The sequence below is a fragment of the Chrysemys picta genome, chromosome 6 (genome assembly GCF_011386835.1).
Source record: "Chrysemys picta bellii isolate R12L10 chromosome 6, ASM1138683v2, whole genome shotgun sequence".
Taxonomy (NCBI): Eukaryota; Metazoa; Chordata; order Testudines; family Emydidae; genus Chrysemys; species Chrysemys picta.
The window spans coordinates 15,530,680-15,549,351 of NC_088796.1; the positions used below are offsets into that span (position 1 = coordinate 15,530,680).

Below are 18,672 nucleotides of genomic sequence, written 5' to 3' on the forward strand. Positions count from 1 at the left end.
TTATAACTCACTTATCCTCCGCCATTCCCAAGTCAAGGGTCGTATATACTGACCCAATAGCATATCTTGAAAACTAGAGCCAATCAACAATTTTAAGCATCATTTTCGTTCTCAGTGACCCAGAATTAGTAAAGTTTGACTACATTTATTTCAGAAGCATTTTGGCTGTAGAGCAGTGTTATCATTGGCTGAGTTGTACCTGTTCTGTGTATAAAGGGAGGACTTCATTCTTCCAGACTGCCAATTATGCTTTAACATTTTTACAAATGTTAACTAATTAATCTACTAGAGGAGTAAGAAACTAGCCTAGTGCAACTGAAGTTTAGAATAAGATATTTGGATTAAAAAGGAAACATATGAAGACCCAATAAAAGTAACCTCACCACTCAGTCAGTCAGGAATCCAAACCATTCTAAGAGCTGAATTAGCACTTAACAAAATACCCCACCCCTATAGACATAGCAGCTTTCCGCTGAAATTTCATACGATTCCACAAACTGAGCTATATAAGGCTGGGTCCATACTTGGAGAAGAGACTTTCAAGGAACACCTCTGGACAGGTGATGCAGAAAGAGACACTGGAAATCAGTAAGGGCACTCTTTCCTCTGACTCCACATTGAACCAATGACCAGCATACGTCCATGGTGCTCTGTTTTACTGGAGGTGCCATCTTTCAGATGAGATGAAAAACAAGGTCTTAACCTCATTAAAAATCTCATGGATCTTTTATAAGAGTATGCGTGTTACAATTCAGTTAAGGAACTGCAGGTTAACTCTGATAATTATATTCTGCCTACCTACACTCCCCATGAAGTTTCAAATGGATATGCTATTCTTCATGTCCTGCCATAAACCAGTGCACTGTTAAATGCCTGCTATGTTTCATTTCAGAAGTGGGTGCACTTCAGGGGTGGTAAAATGATCCCCGTACAGAATGTATAACTATTTACGTTTGCAAACTGGTTTGTCATCCTCTGGGTTAAGAGGTGCTATTGTGGAATCCTGCATGCTGGTTGGGTGGCAACAGGGTAAGCGTTTATATGCATAAGTGATAGTAGGAGATGATCAGCATCTTGAATGATTTCACTTAACAGTAATGGGATTTTTATTGTGTTTGTGTGTCACTTGCCCATGAACTTTCTAAACTATCACCATGGCAATACCTCTTACTAAGAGACTTCACTGCTAGAGTAATACTAGTTTTGAAATCGATACAAAATAAAAGATAAAACAGAAACACCAATTTCTTTCATTTGCAAAGATACTGGCATGGCACATACTGCAGCAGGACAAATGTTCCTTCACTCAAAGAGAGATGCTGCCCACCACACACATAAATAACTGATGGAATATTATATAAGGCTTCCCCAAATACATGAAATAGATGCAAGACTCCTTGCAGAAGTAAAAAGGGAATGCCAGTTTCTTCATAAAATTACAATTGTTTAATTTTATTATTTTTTCAAGAAAAAATATAAAAGCAAAAACAATATAATTAACAAGACATTTAAATTAATACAGCAATCATTATGACCAATGTCAGGACAAAGAAATACAAACACAAATCTTTTGCTTTATGCTTTTAGCGTCTGGTTTTGTTTGTTTAATGCTGGTCTCCAACCAGCTAACTTATCCTACAAAGGAAGTGTCACACTGGGCCAGACCCAAGGTCCCAGCTAGTCCAGTATACTGTCTCCAAAAGTGGTCAGAACCAGATGCCTCAGAGGAAGGTGTAAAAACTCCATAGTAGGCAGACCAGTAAGTAGATCAGGTCCCATCCTGATCTCTAATAGTTAAAGATTGGCTTAAGCCTTTAGCATGAGGTTTAAAATCGCTTCCACAACATTTTTTTAGCATTACTTATTGAAACTTTGTATATTTGATATCTGTATAAATGCAAAGGTAATTAATTTTTCTTCCCATAAATTATAAACATACCAGAGCAATACATTGAGTCATTGAATTGAATATTAGGGTTGGAAGGGACTTCAGAAGATCATCTAGTCCAACCCCCTGCTCAAAGCAGGACCAATACCCCAATTTTTTACCCCTGCCCTAAATGGCCCACTCCAGGATTGAACTCCTAACCCTGGGTTTAGTAGGCTAATGCTCAAACCACTGAGCTATCCCACCCCGCGAGTGCAAGACCTTTCGACCATTTTGTATACAAAAATCTGTCCTGCTTCAACAGTCTGTGTGCTGGAATCAAGGAGCTGAATTTTCTAGTAGAGCATCCCTCAAATAGCATGTCTTCATTTCCTTCTTTAAAAAAAAAAAAAAAAAGGAAAGGGTTTTCTTCTCCTTCACTAAATTTACCTGGGTCTTTTGGTCAGGCCTGCAGCCACTACCATCACCAAATATGCCCAGGCCAATTCTTTCTCCCCCACCTTCCTCTTCCCTCTTAAGCTTTGCTGTTGCTGTTATTACTGGTAAGCACCCTCTTGCAGAGCAGAGGATGCATGGAAGCTTTGCCACAGCAGCAATGTCTTAGAGCAGTGGTGCCCAAACTTTTTCTGTTGTGCCTCCCCTTATCAGTAATGGAATCTGTCTGCGCCCTCACTCCATTACTGCTGAGGAAGCCTTGGCTGTGCAGAGGAGCTTAGGTTCAAGGCACAGGTGGGCGTGGAACTGGGGATGGGGGAAGAGCTGGGGATAGAGGTGGAGCTGGCCGGGGGGCAGAGAGGGCATGACGGCAGAGCTGAGCTGCAGGCAGAACAGAGCTGCGGCTTGGCGCAGAGCGGAGCTGAGGGGCGCTCCTTCCTTGCCCTCCATGGGGGTTGCCCGGGCCCTGCCACATGCCCTCCCGAACATTCCTCCACCCACCCCTAGGGGTAGGATATGTACTCATATGCATGCCCCTGGGGGGGGGGGCATGCCCCACAGTTTGGGGACCACTGCCTTAGAGCGATCCAGCTGGCCATCAACAAACCAATGAAACTGACTAGGCACAAAGCAAGGAAACTGAAAAAAATGGAGAAAACAAACATTTTCTCTACAATACTTTTCTTCGCCTAATTTTAGAGATTACTTGTCGTAAGTACTAATGTTCGCATGGAATTGTGATTTCCAAGTTGATGTGGTCCCTTTGATACCCTAATAAATCTAGCTCATGTAAAGCAGTTTCCCTTCTCAGAGAGATTGTTTCAGGTTGTCTGCAGACTCAGGCAGAGAACACTGCATCCATAAAACTTTAAAAACATGAACTAAATGTACATTCACAACTATGAAGTATACAAGGGGGTAAGGGTATTAATGAAAACGTTGTAACAATCACAAATTAATAGATTCTAAAGGCAGAAGGGACCACTGTGGTCATCTAATTTGCCCTCTTGAATAACACAGGCCACAGGACTTCCCTGAATTAATTCCTGTTTAAAACTAGAGCATATATTTTCAAAAACCATCCAGTCTTGATTTTAAAATCGCCAGTGATGGAGAATCCACCACAACCCCTTGGTAAGTTGTCCCAGTGATTAAAGATTTGCACTTTATTTCCAGTGTGAATTTGTCTAGCTTTAGCTTCTAGCCATTGGATCTTGTTACAGATGCCCCCCAGGTCACGCAAACCCAACTTACGCAAATCCGCACTTACGTAAAAATTTCCATGAGCTAGATATAGGAGTTGTTGGTTGGGGGGAGGGGGGGATTGCGCGTAATGGTCGGGTATACATTTCCAACTTAGGCAAAATTCAAGTCGGGGAGCGCCTGTATACTTTTGGCTGATACATTGAAGAGTCGGCCTACTATCAAATTTCTGTTCCCCATGTAGATACTTAAGTGATGAAGTCACTTCTTAATCTTCCCTTTGTTAAGCTAAATAGATTGCGCTCCTTGGGTCTATCACTATAAGGCATGTTTTCCAATCCTTCAGTCGTTCTCGTGGCTCTTCTTTTAACCCTCTCCAATCTAGTAAGATCCTTCTTGAATTGTGGACACCAGACATGGACACTGTGTACCCATAGTGGTCACACCAATACCAATCTGAATTTGAGTCTATCATGTAGGCTGTATAATTCCAACATGAAGGCTGGATCTAGCCTCCAAGCCGTGTGTTTTGACACAATTGTATTAGCATATTAAACATATACTGATTATAAACTAACATTCAATCTAATGCAATACTGGATCAGCACTCTTACACTAGGCTGCACTTCTACTCAGAGACCTACAAGAATGCAGTCAACTAAAGAGGGCAAGACTGAGGGACAAACAGGAACAGCTGATTATTATACATCAGGAATGTACATAAAGATTGCATATAAATTGTATATTTTTGACTATATCTCTTACAATTGAAGTGACGGAAGAAGGGAAAGGGCAGAGATTGTATTGTGTGTTTGTACATTACCTAGAACAGTACCGCTGATTGGAGCCTCTGGGCAATGCTGTTATTAATAAGAGACTAACTTTTCCACATTTGAAGTTAATCAACATTTCAGTTTATACGTAATAAGAAGTGCTTCTTACCTTTGGAACTTGAAGATTGCCAGAATGAGCCAAACGGATGCTCTTTTCCTTTAAACAAGGTAGATTAGAGCACTACAAAAAATGAGAAAATAAAAGATATCTATATAATACTGTGTATTCAGCATTAATCAAGCAGTTATACTAAGATGTCAAAGTATTGATTCACTAAGTGAGCATATTGGTACTCTGAGAATTATTCTTTATAGAGCACATTTCATCTGGAAACATTATACAGTTAATGAATAACCATTCTATATTCACTAGTGCATTCTATTTTATGATCATATAATCCTAATGCAAACCTTGCCATCAGGTTAGTGGCAGGTTGCAATACAAAGAATTCCCCAGGCAGCAAGGCCCAGAAGAGCATTTAAAGGTCTCAGTTCAGACATTGGTATTTTCTTTCACATTATCGTACTCATCCAGTATGACCATATCATCTCACTCGGAATTTCTTGTGATTATTCATACTGCAATAGCACCTAGATGCCTTGATCAGGATCCATTGTGTTAGGTACTGCACAAACATGGCCCCTATCCCAAACAGCTAACAAGAGTAGGTCTCACGGAATAGTCCAATTGACTGTCTTCATTTAAACTACTCAAGTGCATAGTTACATGTGTAAGTGCTCGCAGAATCAGGGCCTACGTTTATAGTTCACTGGCTCTCATGAGTCTATTGCATAAAGTTTTAACTTCTTGCCTTTGCCTTCAAGCTTCTGTATAATTGTCCCTGCCTAGATAGCCAATCGAGTCTCATCACACCTTACGCATCCTTCAATCTTCTACTCCACCAACGAGGCCAGCTTTACGCTCCATTTGTCTGCTTCTCACCATAACAATGCTTTATTCACATACACCCCCAAATATGGAATGCCCCTCATTGTGATCCATCAAGTAAAAACTCTCAAGATTCACTATTCCTACTATTCTCACAAGAAGACAATTATTATTATTATTAACAAAAAAAAGTCTAAATGAACCAAGGCTAGATGGACCTTTGGTCTGACCCAGTACGGCCGTTCTTATGTTCAAGACGGATAAATGCCTCAAGGACTGACTGCATGACCGTATTGCTGTAACCTTTGTCCTTCCTTAACCCAGCCCCTTTGTACACACCCCAACGCCGCTTTCTACACACCCCAACTCACCATATTTTGAAGTTAGACTCTAAAATTCTTCACAAGCAGGGATCACATCGCTTTGTGTGATCAGCAAAGCATCTAGCCCACTTTGGGCATGGTGTGACTTGTTTCATTATCCACAAGTTTTAGTTGCTGTTTTTCTTCCAGTTCTAAAACACTTCCAGATTTTGGAAGTGAAGTCTCTGCAATGACTTACTCTAATTTTTAACTCACTTTGATGCAAGGAATACCAGTTGTGACGTTGTGCAGTCTATATGATTTTATAAAAATATAAGTGAATATAATGTAACTGGAATATGCTTCATGCAAAAGGTCTCTTGTAAGGTATCATTACAAAGCTTATAATCTACTGAGTGTGATCATCCCATTTGTATAAATGTACCACTCTTGTATCTAAAACTGGAAATATAAAATATAACTCTGAGGCCTATTGTAATTATGTAAAGTGTGGGCCATTAATGATGGTTTGGAATCTTGATGACTCCCATTAACAAGGACCATTGTTTGCAGATGGCTGTATTTACCTGTGAGTCTTCCTGTATTTGTCTGTGCTGGCAAGTGAGTAATGAAGTCTTGCAGTGACATGTGATCATGTCACCTGAACTGGAATCCATCTTTAACCTGGTGCTTTTCCAGTGTGTGTGTGTGTGTGTGGGGGGGGGGGGGGGGTGGAAACCCAGAGGGACAAAGGGTTCCCGCCTTATGCAAAAGATATATAAAGGGGTGGAAGAGAACAAGGGGAGGGAGGAGCCATCATGAAGAATCCCCTAGCTATCACCTGAGCTGCAACAAGAGCTGTACCAGGGGAAAGAATTGTGCCCAGGCCTGGAAGGTGTCCAGTCTGAGAAAAACTTACTGAAGTATCTCTGAGGGTGAGATTATCTGTATTTAGCTTGATTAGACATAGATTTGCGCATTTTATTTTATTTTGCTTGGTGACTTACTTTGTTCTGTCTGTTACTACTTGGAACCACTTAAATCCTACTGTCTGTATTTAATAAAATCACTTTTTATTTAGTAATTTACTCAGAGTATGTATTACCTGGGGGAGCAAACAACTGTGCATATCTCTCTATCAGTGTTATAGAGGGTGAACAATTTATGAGTTTGCCCTGCATAAGCTTTATACAGGGTAAAATGGATTTATCTGGGTTTAGACCCCATTGGGAGTTGGGCATCTGAGTGCTAAAGACAAGCACACTACTGTGAGCTGTTTTCAGGTAAACTTGCAGCTTTGGGACAAGTGATTCAGACCCTGGATCTGTGTTAGAGCCAGACGGGAGTGTCTGGCTCAGCAAGACAGGGTGCTGGAGTCCTGAGCTGGCAGGGAAAACAGAAGCAGGGGTAGTCTTTGCACATCGGGTGGCAGCTCCCAAGGGGGTTTCTGTGATCCAACCCGTCACACCAGTATCATTTATGCTGAACAATTTTACAGCCCGGCTCCTTTAAGAGTGAAATGAACTGTCAAGTGACCTGTGCACTACACAACCTAACAGTTCGCTGAGTTCCAAAGGCATTAAAGACAAATAAAGTCGGGAGAAGTTTCCAATAGAAAGGGATATTGGCCATGTAAAGTTTTAACAAGAACACTGTCAGCTGTAAAGCTGTACAATTCAGAGCTTCAGCTTATCTCAAACTATACAGGCTACACTATTTGCTTTCTGATCACTCCCATGTGCAGGAAACTGGGAAAAGAATTTGCCACAAAAATAACTAGAAGTCACAACCCAAGGTCTATGGCAGCTCATCAGAGCTAAAGGAACCTCCCACCCACTGGAGGTAAAGCGGGGCTTGGGGTGGCGGCTGACAGCTTGCGACCCCCCATGTAATAACCTCCCGACCCCCTGAGGGGTCCCAACCCCCAGTTTGAGAACCCCTGTGCTAGACAATCATTACAAACCAACTTCATGCACTTATCCAACAGTAGCAGGAGAGGTGGTGAAATGCTCTAAGGGGTGTACAGTAACTCCTCGGTGGGCCCGGTTAACCTTGCGTTGCTGATCAATTAGGGAACATGCTTGCTTAAAGTTGTGCAATGCTCCCTTATAACGTCATTTGGCAGCCGCCTGCTTTGTCCACTGCTTGCAGGAAGAGCAGCCCGATGGAGCTAGCTGGTGGAGGCTTGGAACGAGGGTGGACTGGCAGCCCCCCTATCAGCTCCCTGCTCCCCTAAGTTCCCTGTACAGCAGATGCCTGCAGTTCAGCTGTGTCCCTCCCCCCACTGCCATGTGCTGCTCCTGCCCTCTGCCTTGGAGCTGCTCCCCGAGACTCCTGCTTGCTGTGCGGGGGGGGGGAAAGGAAGAAGAGGGGGGCTAATGTCAGGGTGTCCCCCCGCCCACTCCTGCACCCTGCTTACCCCATCGTCCATAGAGCAGGGGAGGACACAGAACAGGGCTTTGCTGCAGCAGCTGTGGTCTCAGCAAGCTGATCTAATCTAACAAGGCAGTGTACTTAAAAGGGAAATGCGCATATCTCTCTCCCCTCCCTCCATTCCTGCTGCCTTGTAGAGTGTCAGAGTTAACCCTTGAGGGCTCAGCCAATTGCTCAAAAAGAACAGGAGTACTTGTGGCACCTTAGAAACTAACAAATTTATTAGAGCATAAGCTTTCGTGGGCTACAACCCACTTCTTCAGATGCATATAGAGTGAAACATATACAGTGTGTGTGTATATATATATATATATATATCCTCAATATATGTTTCACTCTATATGCATCCGAAGAAGTGGGTTGTAGCCCACGAAAGCTTATGCTTTAATAAATTTGTTAGTCTCTAAGGTGCACAAGTACTCCTGTTCTTTTTGAGGATACAGACTAATACGGCTGCTACCCTGAAACCAATTGCTCAGTAAGGCATTCCCTGGGAAATATCCCACCCTCTGACTCCTCCTCCACCTCAACCAAGCTTCACAATCATCATCACTGTGTACCAGTATTAAATTGTATATATACACACACAGTATATAGTCTTTTGTAAAAAAATTCCCTGGAACCTAACCCCCTCATTTACATTAATTCTTATGGGGAAATTGAATTCGCTTAAGGTTACCATACGTCCAGTTTTTCCCGGACATGTCCGGCTTTTCGGCAATCAAACCCCTGTCCGGGGGGAATGGCCAAAAAGCCGAACATGTCCGGGAAAAATACCGGCCGGGCACTTCCTCTCCCGCGGCTGCTCTGCTCCTCCCCGGACTCAGACTTCGCCTCTGTTAAAGAGCCAAGCTGCCCGAGCCAGCGCTACCGGCTTCGGGCAGCCCCCGTGCCTCTGGACCCCAGCCGCCGGCCGGGCACTTCTCCTCCCTGGCTCCAGCTGCTCTGCTCCGGCGGCGCAGGGTCCGGAGGCAAGGGGGCTGCCCAAAGCCCATAGCGCTGGCTCGGGCAGCTTGGCTCTTAAACAGAGCTGAAGAGTCAGGGGAGGAGCAGAGCAGCTGGAGCCTGGGAGGGGAAGTGCCCGGCTGGGGGCGCAGGGTCCGGAGGCATAGGGGCTGCCCGAAGCCTGAGCGCTACCGGCTTCATGGTTTGCCGGGCAGCCTCCAGACCCTGTGCCCCCAGCTGGGCGCTTCCCCTCCCGGGCTCCAGCTGTGCTGGGGAAGCGCCGGCCGGGGGCGCAGGGTCTGGAGGCTGCCCGGCAAACCGTGAAGCCGGTAGCGCTTGGGCAGCCCTTTTTGCGTGGCTGGGAGGGAGGAGGGGGAGTTAGGGCGGGGACTTTGGGGAAGGGGCGGGGCCAGGGCCCCGTGGAGTGTCCTCCTTTTTTATTTTCTAAATATGGTAACCCTAGATTCGCTTAACATTGTTTTGCTTAAAGTCGCATTTTTCAGGAACATAACTACAACGTTAAGTGAGGAGTTACTGTAGTTAGGGGTTGCCTTCTGTGCAACTATCAGGGTGGATTTGATTTAAATCAAATTGATTTAAATCATGATTTATATAACTAGTCAGGAAGATTCGATTTAATGATGGATTTCTACATAAAAAGGGCATTCTTGTTGGTTGTTATAACCTTAATACGTATTCTTCACAACTCAGAGATAGATAAGACCCAAACTGGGTCTCTTTTACCGCCTGCTGCCATTATAGGTTTTCCCTTTTAGTGAGAAAATGGTATGGTAAATCTCAAATCAATGAAGGCTACACTCAGAGAGACCCTCAAGACTTCTGGAATATGCTGCTGAAACAGTTTCACTTTTGTTTCTACTGCCTGTCCCTCCCTTCTCACATTTATCTCCAGACTTCTTCTCTTTGCCCCCAACAATCTTCTATTCATTGAACTTTTTGAAACTGAACTTTTAGGAAGAGGTAAGGGATTGACTCTGTGTACACAAATTTGAAGAGGGACAACAGAGTTGAGGTCTTATTTCTCAACTCTATATATTATTTATTTATTTGAAACATATTTGCTGTTAACAAACATGTTATCTCTGGATACACAAATCCACAGTTTGAGAACTGCAAAACTAAGCATCTCTGATGGTATCTTCTAGACTTAGCACTGAGTCCCATTGGGTAGATAGAAAGATTAACCTAAATAATCTATACAGAAGCCCCTGGAACCACATAACATTGGGTCCCTAATCTATTGGAACTCACTTACAAAACTTTTCTTAAACATTACATGAATATTGTCTCCTACTATAGAATTAGACTTTATAATCCCTATTCCATTATGAGAGATCTTTGAGCTATAAGGTATCTTAATTAAAACTATCTTTAGATAGGTTTTTTTCTCAAAAAGCATTTTATCAAATAAATCCGATTGAAATAAAAAAAAAATCATTGATTTTTATCAACCCTGGCAACTGTCATGATTGTCTTGTCCACAGTTCAATTTCTGTTCCTATTAATTCAATAGACCTCCAGGGCCTTTTCCCATTTTACCTGTGCAACAGTTCAACTAATGCTTTGGCAGCACAGAATATTCCCATGCTCCATTAGCCCTTTGAACAAGCAGTCCCTTTCACCACAATATCCTAATGAGCTGAAAACCAATGGGCACCAACCCGTCGATCATGATCAACTGGTTGATCCTGGAGCCTCTGCCAGTCGACTGCGATCTCCGCGGCCAGCAGCACAGCGAGGCGCAGGCAGGCTGCCTGCCTGCCATGGCCCCAGACCGCTCCCGGAAGTGGCTGCTGGCACGTCTCTGTGGCCCCTGGGAGGAGGGGAAGGGGTGAGGCAGTACCTTGCACTGTCCCCGCCCCCAGAACCATCCCTGCAGCTCCCATTGGCCGGGAACCGTCTCTGTGGCCCCTGGAGGGGAGGGGACAATGGGTCTGCTCGATAATGATCCAAAGCAGTGTGGACCGATGTACATTCATTTTCATTATCTGAGTCAGATGCCACTAGCAGAAAGTTGATTTTCTTTTTTGGTGGTTGGGGTTCTGAAGTTTCCGCATTGGAGTGTTGCTCTTTTAACTCTTCTGAAAGCATTTTCTACACCTCCTCCCTCTCAGATTTTGGAAGGCACTTCAGACTCTTAAACCTTGGGTCAAGTGCTGTAGCTATTCTTAAAAATCTCACATTGGTACCTTCTTTGCGTTTTGTCAAAACTGCAGTGAAAGTGTTCTCAAAACGAAAAACATGTGCTGGGTCATCATCCGAGACTGTTATAACATGAAATATATGGCAAAATGCGGGTAAAACAGAGCAGGAGACATGCAATTCTCCACCAAGAAGTTCAGTCACAAATTTAATTAACACTTTATTTTTTTTTTTAAATGACCATCAACAGCATGGAAGCATGTTCTCTGGAATGGTGGCCAAAGCATGAAGGGGCATACGAATGTTTAGCATATCTGGCACGTAAATACCTTGCAATGCCGGCTACAAAAGTGCCATGTGAAGAACCTGTTCTCACTTTCAGGTGACATTTTAAATAATAAGCGGGCAGCATTATCTCCTGTAAATGTAAACAAACTTTTCTGAGCGATTGGCTGAACAAGAAATAGCAGGGAGTGGAGTTTTACATTGTTTTGTTTTTGAGTGCAGTTATGTAACAAACAAACAAAATCTACATTTGTAAATTGCACTTTCACGACAAAGAGATTGCACTACAGTACTTGTATAAGATGAACTGAAAAATACGATTTCTTTTGTTTATCATTTTTACAGTGCAAATATTTGTGATAAAAATAATAATATAAACTGAGCACTGTACACTTTGTATTCTATGTTATAAATGAAATCAATATATTTGAAAACGTAGAACAACATCCAAAAATATTTTATAAATTACAATTGGTAGTCTATTGTTTAACAGTGTGATTAAAAGTGGGCTTAATTTTGTTAATCGCGCTTAATTTTTATGAGTTAATCGCATGAGTTAACTGCGATCAATTGACAACCCTAATTTAAATCCATGTGTTCCATTCCCTGATCTGAGGACTGACTTTACAGTTTAGGAATATGGTACCCACCCATATAATAGTACTGTTTCTTCATTGTTTATTTTTGTTCAGTAATTGGAAAATAAAAAGTTTGAGGGCTATCACAATAATAGGGATGACATTTCAAATGCATGAATTTGTCCAATTCTCTTTTCTAGTGATTACCTTAAAAAAAAAATCTATTAAAATTATTATTGTTGGAAGCATTCCTCAACATCAGAATGTTTGCTTACTACTGTATGAAAATTCCAGGGCAACTTTGTCCATCTCCTTCTTTACCTACTATACACATGTATCTAGAAATAAATTAAATTGCAAAACATTAACATTTCACTTTAAATTATGATTAAAACTGGCAGTTCCGTATGATGTAAATCATGCCAAACCAAGCACTATTTGGCAATCCAGGCAGATTTAACCAGGTTAGAGATGGCGCTTTCCGGAAGAGACTCCCCTTCATACAAAAGCTGTAAGTACACCTCTACCCCGATATAACCGCGGTCCTCGGGAGCCAAAAATCTCACCGCCTTATAGGTGAGACCGCGTTATACTGGGTTTGGGCCGGTACGGTGTACTGGCAAGAGCCGGTATGCCGTGCTGGACTGGACCAGCTTCCCCAGCGGTGATTTAAAGAGCTCAGTGCTCCAGCTGATGTGGGGAGCCCTGGGCCCTTTAAATCACCGCCGGAGATCCAGCAGCAGAGCTCGAGCGGTGATTTAAAGGGCCCGGGGCTCCCCGCAGCGGCTGGAGCCTCTGGCCCTTTAAATCACTGCCCGAGCCTGGCTGCTGGAGCCCCGGTGGGGATTTAAAGGGCCCAGTGCTCCAGCTGCTGTGGGGAGCCCTGGGCCCTTTAAATCACCACTGGAGCTCTGGCAGCGGGGCTCAGGCGGGGATTTAAAGGGCCCGGGGCGCCCCGCAGTGGCTGGAGCCTCTGGCCCTTTAAATCACTGCCCGAGCCCGGCTGCCGGAGCCCCGGTGGGGATTTAAAGGGCCCAGGGCTCCAGCTGCTGTGGGGAGCCCTGGGCCCTTTAAATCACCGCTGGAGCTCTGGCAGCGGGGCTCAGGCGGGGATTTAAAGGGCCCGGGGCGCCCCGCAGCGGCCGGAGCCTCTGGCCCTTTAAATCACTGCCCGAGCCTGGCTGCCCAAGCCCCAGGGCTCCAGCAGCTGGGCTTGGGCAGTGATTTAAAGGGCCCGGGGCTCCACACGAATTTGGATACAAGGCGGTAAAGCAGTGGCGCTTTAAAGGGCCCGGGGCTCCCCGCTGCTTTACCGCGTTATATCCGAATTTGTGTTATATCAGGTCGCATTCTATCGGGGTAGAGGTGTATACTCATTTCAACCTTATGGCCCCCTTTTCTCTCCCAAAGAGCTTGCCTACTGGCCACAATATACTTCCACAAAGGAAATCTCAACTGTGGCATCTGCAGTGCCTTCTAGGCATGGGAAAGATACTTAGATGTTCATTAAGTTTGATACGGATATAACCTTTTTGCATAGATCAAGTGTTAGAGAGGCAATTATTTTGGCTACTGGAATCTGGACACATGTGAGTGTTATGCAGACTCTAAAATAGAGCTAAGTGTCACTTGTTTAAACATAGCTAGAAATCTGTACACTGTATAAAACTGCATACTGCACAGAACAAAAGTAGTCCAACTTTGTTTAGCCTTTTTTTAACATTCACATAAATTCTCTTGTACTTCACATTATGATTTATATCTGTATTTTACCCCCAAGCTATACCACCAGAGTCAGCTGCTCCAACTACTTGCTCTAAATGACAATAACTTTGCCAACCAGTTTAATTACTGCAAGGTACAACAGGTTTCCTATTTTGAACAGCATTTTCAGGTTCTGAAAAATGAGGATGATCTGCTTTATCCAGCCTCTTGGATAACAGACCATCAGACACCAAATAGGATTTCTCAGATTTTAAATATGTCATTGTAGCTGCTTTATATAAAAAGCCTTGTCATTTTGTTTTTATGATGCCTAAAGATGAATTTGCAAGCCCAACTCTCAGTCATAAGGGTATTAAAAACACATTGAGATTGAGCACAGCTGTGAAAAATTCTAAGTTAATATAAACAGATATTTGCTAAAGAAAACTGCTGCAGCACTGAAACTCACAATCCACTGAGCACCAAAAACTGCAAGTTGTAAAACATTTTAGACAGCCAGGGTCAAGCCTCTCGGCACTAAATCTAAAGTTTCCAAGGAGGTTTGCTCCTCATTTTTCTCCCCACTGCTAGAATTAAAAATTGAGATCAGACAGTAAATTTCTCCAGTACCAAGAACTCTCCAGTAGCAGAACCGCACAGGGAGCAGGGGGAGAGACACAAGAGGACTGAGCTCTCATGTGATCACGGGAAAGGTTTAAATATACACAAGGCTAGGCCTTTGCTCTCCACAACCAACTAAGAGGTTGGGATGAAGGGTTCTAAAAAGAGTTCCTTAGGGCCTAAATCACACAGTAAGGGTTTTAAAAATGTATTAAATATTTCCTAGATCTGTGCAATCTATCTATTCCTACAAACACCTAAAGCAATTACTGCCACTGCCTAGAACTAGCATGTTACCCCATATTATATGCAGTGAAAGAAACTAGTTGTAGGCCCAAAATGTAGATTGCAGAATCAGGACCTCGTTGCACTGGGCACTAGAGGATGCATCATGAAAAGACAGTGCTTAACTTACAATCTAATATAAGATATAGAACATAATATGAATATGAGTTAATTAATTTTAATTAGAATATTTAAAAAAAAATTATATTTCCTAGCTTAACTGTGAACTCAAAAACAACATGCTAGAGTAAGGACACTACAGAGTGAAAGTGACTAAGAAACGTCAATGACAATTACCAGTTTTGTTTCACTGTAGAGGCGGAGTATTTTATTTATTTCCTGAGCACCATAAGTGTCCTCTGCTCTATTAAGTGCAAACAGAAAAACAGCAAGAATCGTAAACCACTCCATTGTAACTGAGGCATAATTAGTAAGGGCTGTGATAAGGAACACAAAATATATACACACAGAGACAACTCTCTTAAAGATCCCGTTCTAGACTCTGCATATAAAAAGATCATAGATGCAACCTGGAGCACTGAGGAGAATCCCTTATGAGTCCAACAAGAAGACACTGGGGAAATTTCTTAGTGACTATTCTCATGGTAAACCGCTACAAACAACAGAAACTAACAGCACAGGGCCCAGACTTCACAAGCATACAGACAAAAAGTGCCATAGACAGAGATGACCACAGCATGACTATTTAACTATGCATTGAAAGTCATGGTCTTCCCAGCTTTGGCTGCTACAACACATATCCGCAACACATATGGGGCTAGCAAACCCAATCCTTTTAAAGAAGGAAGACTCAGTGAACCACAAGGATAAGTCTGAGCATTTTATCATTGTATGGGGAACTCTCCACAGAGACAGTGCTGAGAGTTACTCCAGTACACCCTGTACTTGCTTTAGCAAGCCAATGGACATGTGCAACAGTATGGTAATAGTGGTACCATGAAAATATATGTTACTGATGGTTCCATTAAGTCAGAACACTACAGTGTGTGTAACACCTACCTATGTGCACCACATTAAATCCAGGCAAAATTTCCTGCATTCTCTCCTATGACACTTTGAAAAAGCAAAGAGAAAAAGGAAGAAAGGGGAAGGATGGTTCCAGCGGTTACAGAGCTCATCTGGGAATGAGGAACCCAGGGTTCATTTCCCTGCTCCACTACAGACTTCCTGTGTGTCCCTGGGTCTCTCTGTCACTCTATTCCTCATCTATAAACATAGGAATAATACCACTTCCCTACCTGTGAGTTCACATACTTGGGGTCCACTATCCACTACTGAGTTCCTTTCACTTGAAACATCCACACTGGAAAAGCTGCCACAACAATGTCTAGACTGAACAAGAGGGTATGGCAAACTGACAGAACACACAAAGATCTGTGTTTATCGTGCATGTGTTATCAGTACATTTTTGTATGGGAGCGAGACATGGACCTTATACTCTCATCAGGAAAAGAGGCTCAACAGCTTTCATATGCGTAGCTTTTGTCTAATCTTTGGAATCTCCTGGAGGGACAGTCACCAGCACTGAGGTGCTCAAATGGGCCAGCAATATCCAGCATACAAACTCTCCTCAAACAGAGATGCCTCCGCTTGCTTGGGCATGTATGCCGAATGAATGATGGGCGCAACCCAAAGGACATCCTCTATGGTGAATTGGCATCTGGAAAAAGACCCAAAGGACACCCAAAATTGCATTTCAAGGAAGCGAGACCTCAAAGAAATGGACATGGATGTGGACAAATGGCAAGATCAGACTCAGGACCGCAGCCTTTGGAAACAAGAGCTTAACAGAGGTCTCCGGAGTTAGCAGAGGAGAAAAGAGCTTGCACAAGGCAGAGCCCAAAGGCTCAAAACATCACCTTTAAATGTGACAGATGCGGCAGAGATTCTCTCTCTCAAGTGGGTCTCTTCAGCCACGTTTGCGGATGCCATAAAACCAACTGAGTAAATTCTTTACCTCTCAGGGATGCATACCCATTGTCTCTGGAGACTGAAGGATGCCTACTACTATTACCTACAAGGATAAATGAATTAAAGATTGCAAGGCGCTCAGATACTACGATGATAAACAGTTTTGAATCTCATCTTACTCTTTTCACTAGTATGTTTATCTAAACCAACAAACAAAAATATTGTAAATGGAACAGAGTACAGATGGCAGCACCAACCAAGGCATAGCAAACACACTTTTTATTGAACTATACTGAAATCCAACAGTATTTAGTTAGTCCTCCTTTATCATCAGTCCTACCATTTACTCTGGCAGATCTGCTACGAGGAAAGGAAGACTCCTTCACTATAGATTAGTCTTTTAGACACTTTTTAAGAGTATTGTATAACCTGCTCATGATGAAGGATTTTTCTGCATTTCAAAAACATTTTTAAATCTTTGCATTTTTTTTGGAAACCCCCTTGTTTAAATGGGCTCTGGGCCTATCAAGTTACAACCATAGAACATCCCTCCAAATCTCTCTCTCTCTCACACACACACACACATACACACCCCAACTCCAAACCCTACCAAGTCACAATTCATCCGCGCCCCAAAAGATCACCACCCCTAAAATACTTGCCCGGCCCCTTTTCCAGCGAAGACACACCTGCAGAAGAGGGGCCACTTCCAACATGTCTCCCTTTGGCTGGGAAGGCTCTGCCCAGGTAGGAATTAGCTACATCAGATAACATGGGTACAGGTAGCACATTCCTACAGGGAGCAGTTTCTGACTCTACACCGGCACTACACCATTTCTTCCTCCACCTGCCACCCCCTATCGCCCGCCCCAACCCCTCCCTTGCATCGCAACACCCAGTCCTACTCCCCCCGCCCCTCCCCTCCCAAACCGCCATCTCCCGGGCAGCAGCGACCCCCACCCAGACACAACCAGCCGCCAGCCCCGCGTCTCGAGCCCCAGCCAACCCTAAGCCTCCCCTGCAGGCACCACCCCCTCTCCCCAGAGATGCTCAGCCCCGCACCTTGGGAGGGGGGAAAGGGGCGGAGACTCACCTGGCTCCTGCTCCCGTGGGAGGGGGTGAGGGGCAGCGGCTGTCGCTCCCCGCCCCGCGCGGCTGACGGTCGGACGGGCCGGCTCGCTCTCCGGACACCCCACACGCCCCTTGGCTTCGCCGGGATCAGGCTGCGTCCATCTTTCCACGTCGTCACCGCCGCAGCTTCCCCTCCCCCGGCTGCGTCCGTCCGCGGCCAACGACAGGCGAGGAGGAGCATGCTGGGAAATGTAGTTCTCTCGGGGACCTCACGTGGGAGCTGGAGGCGCAAGCTGCCCAACTGCTGCAGAGCGCGTCCACTAACGGGGCGGGGCGGGGACCTGCCTTAGGTAGTGCCCATAAGGGAGGGAAATCTACCCCAGTTACCATTCACTGGAGGGCGAGGGAGGGGCTTGAGTCAGGCATTTCTCCCTTGCAATGGGGAGAGAGAGGACTGTCCTGGCCCCAGGAGCATGACCTGAACTCCTTTTCCTACTGCGCTATGCAGCTAAGTTTTCTTGCCCTGTTCTCAATGTTGCTGTGTTACAGAGTGCCTTCAAGTTTATCTCCGGGTTGTGGTGTAATTTAATATAAGATGCTTTTAAGGTTGATTAAGGGGTTTAAAGTCACAGGGTAGGGCATAAGCCAAGAGAAAAGGGAAAGGCTCAGGCCTGAATTTTAAACTTGCAGTTAATGTTCAAGATACATAAGACAGCAGAAGTCCTCCAGAGAGGTCTAGTATAAAAACCTAACAAGATAGAGGCAGTATTAACAACCTGATGTGTTTAAAAAAATGTGAGACAAGCCCAAGAGATTGGGTTCATTAGATTTAAAGAATACACTTGTTTTATTTGCATTCTGTTTTTTGAAACTGTTAGCGTTGATATTGGACTCTTTAACAGAAAAAGTTACCAAGGATTGTGGTGGATTCTCTATTGCTGGCAATTTTAAAGTCAAGATTAGATGTTTTTCTAAAAGATGTGTTCTATTTCAAACAGGAATTAATGCAGGGATATGGCCTGGGTTATATAAGAAGTTAAACTAGATGATCACAGTGGTCCCTTCTGGCCTTAGAATCTACATTTTCATGTTTTTCTTTCACAAC

At 43.9% G+C, this 18,672-nt stretch overlaps 1 protein-coding gene across 15 annotated transcripts in view; it reads right to left on the reverse strand.

Moving 5' to 3' along the window:
• Window positions 1-17,796, reverse strand: part of DYM (dymeclin) — a 358,470-nt gene extending 340,674 nt beyond the window's left edge. For 3 of the 15 annotated variants that reach the window (XM_065598718.1, XM_065598721.1, XM_008166039.4), the window contains exons 1-2: window positions 17,590-17,770; window positions 4,469-4,540 (exon numbers count right to left, since the gene is read on the reverse strand). The gene's annotated coding sequence lies outside the window, so the exon portion shown is untranslated. Of the gene's footprint in view, window positions 1-4,468; window positions 4,541-7,969; window positions 7,991-16,444; window positions 16,600-17,185; window positions 17,356-17,589 lie in introns of those variants that run through there. The other 12 variants (XM_065598720.1, XM_065598716.1, XM_065598719.1 and 9 more) reach the window with 9 other exon arrangements.
• Window positions 17,797-18,672: the final 876 nt, after the last annotated feature.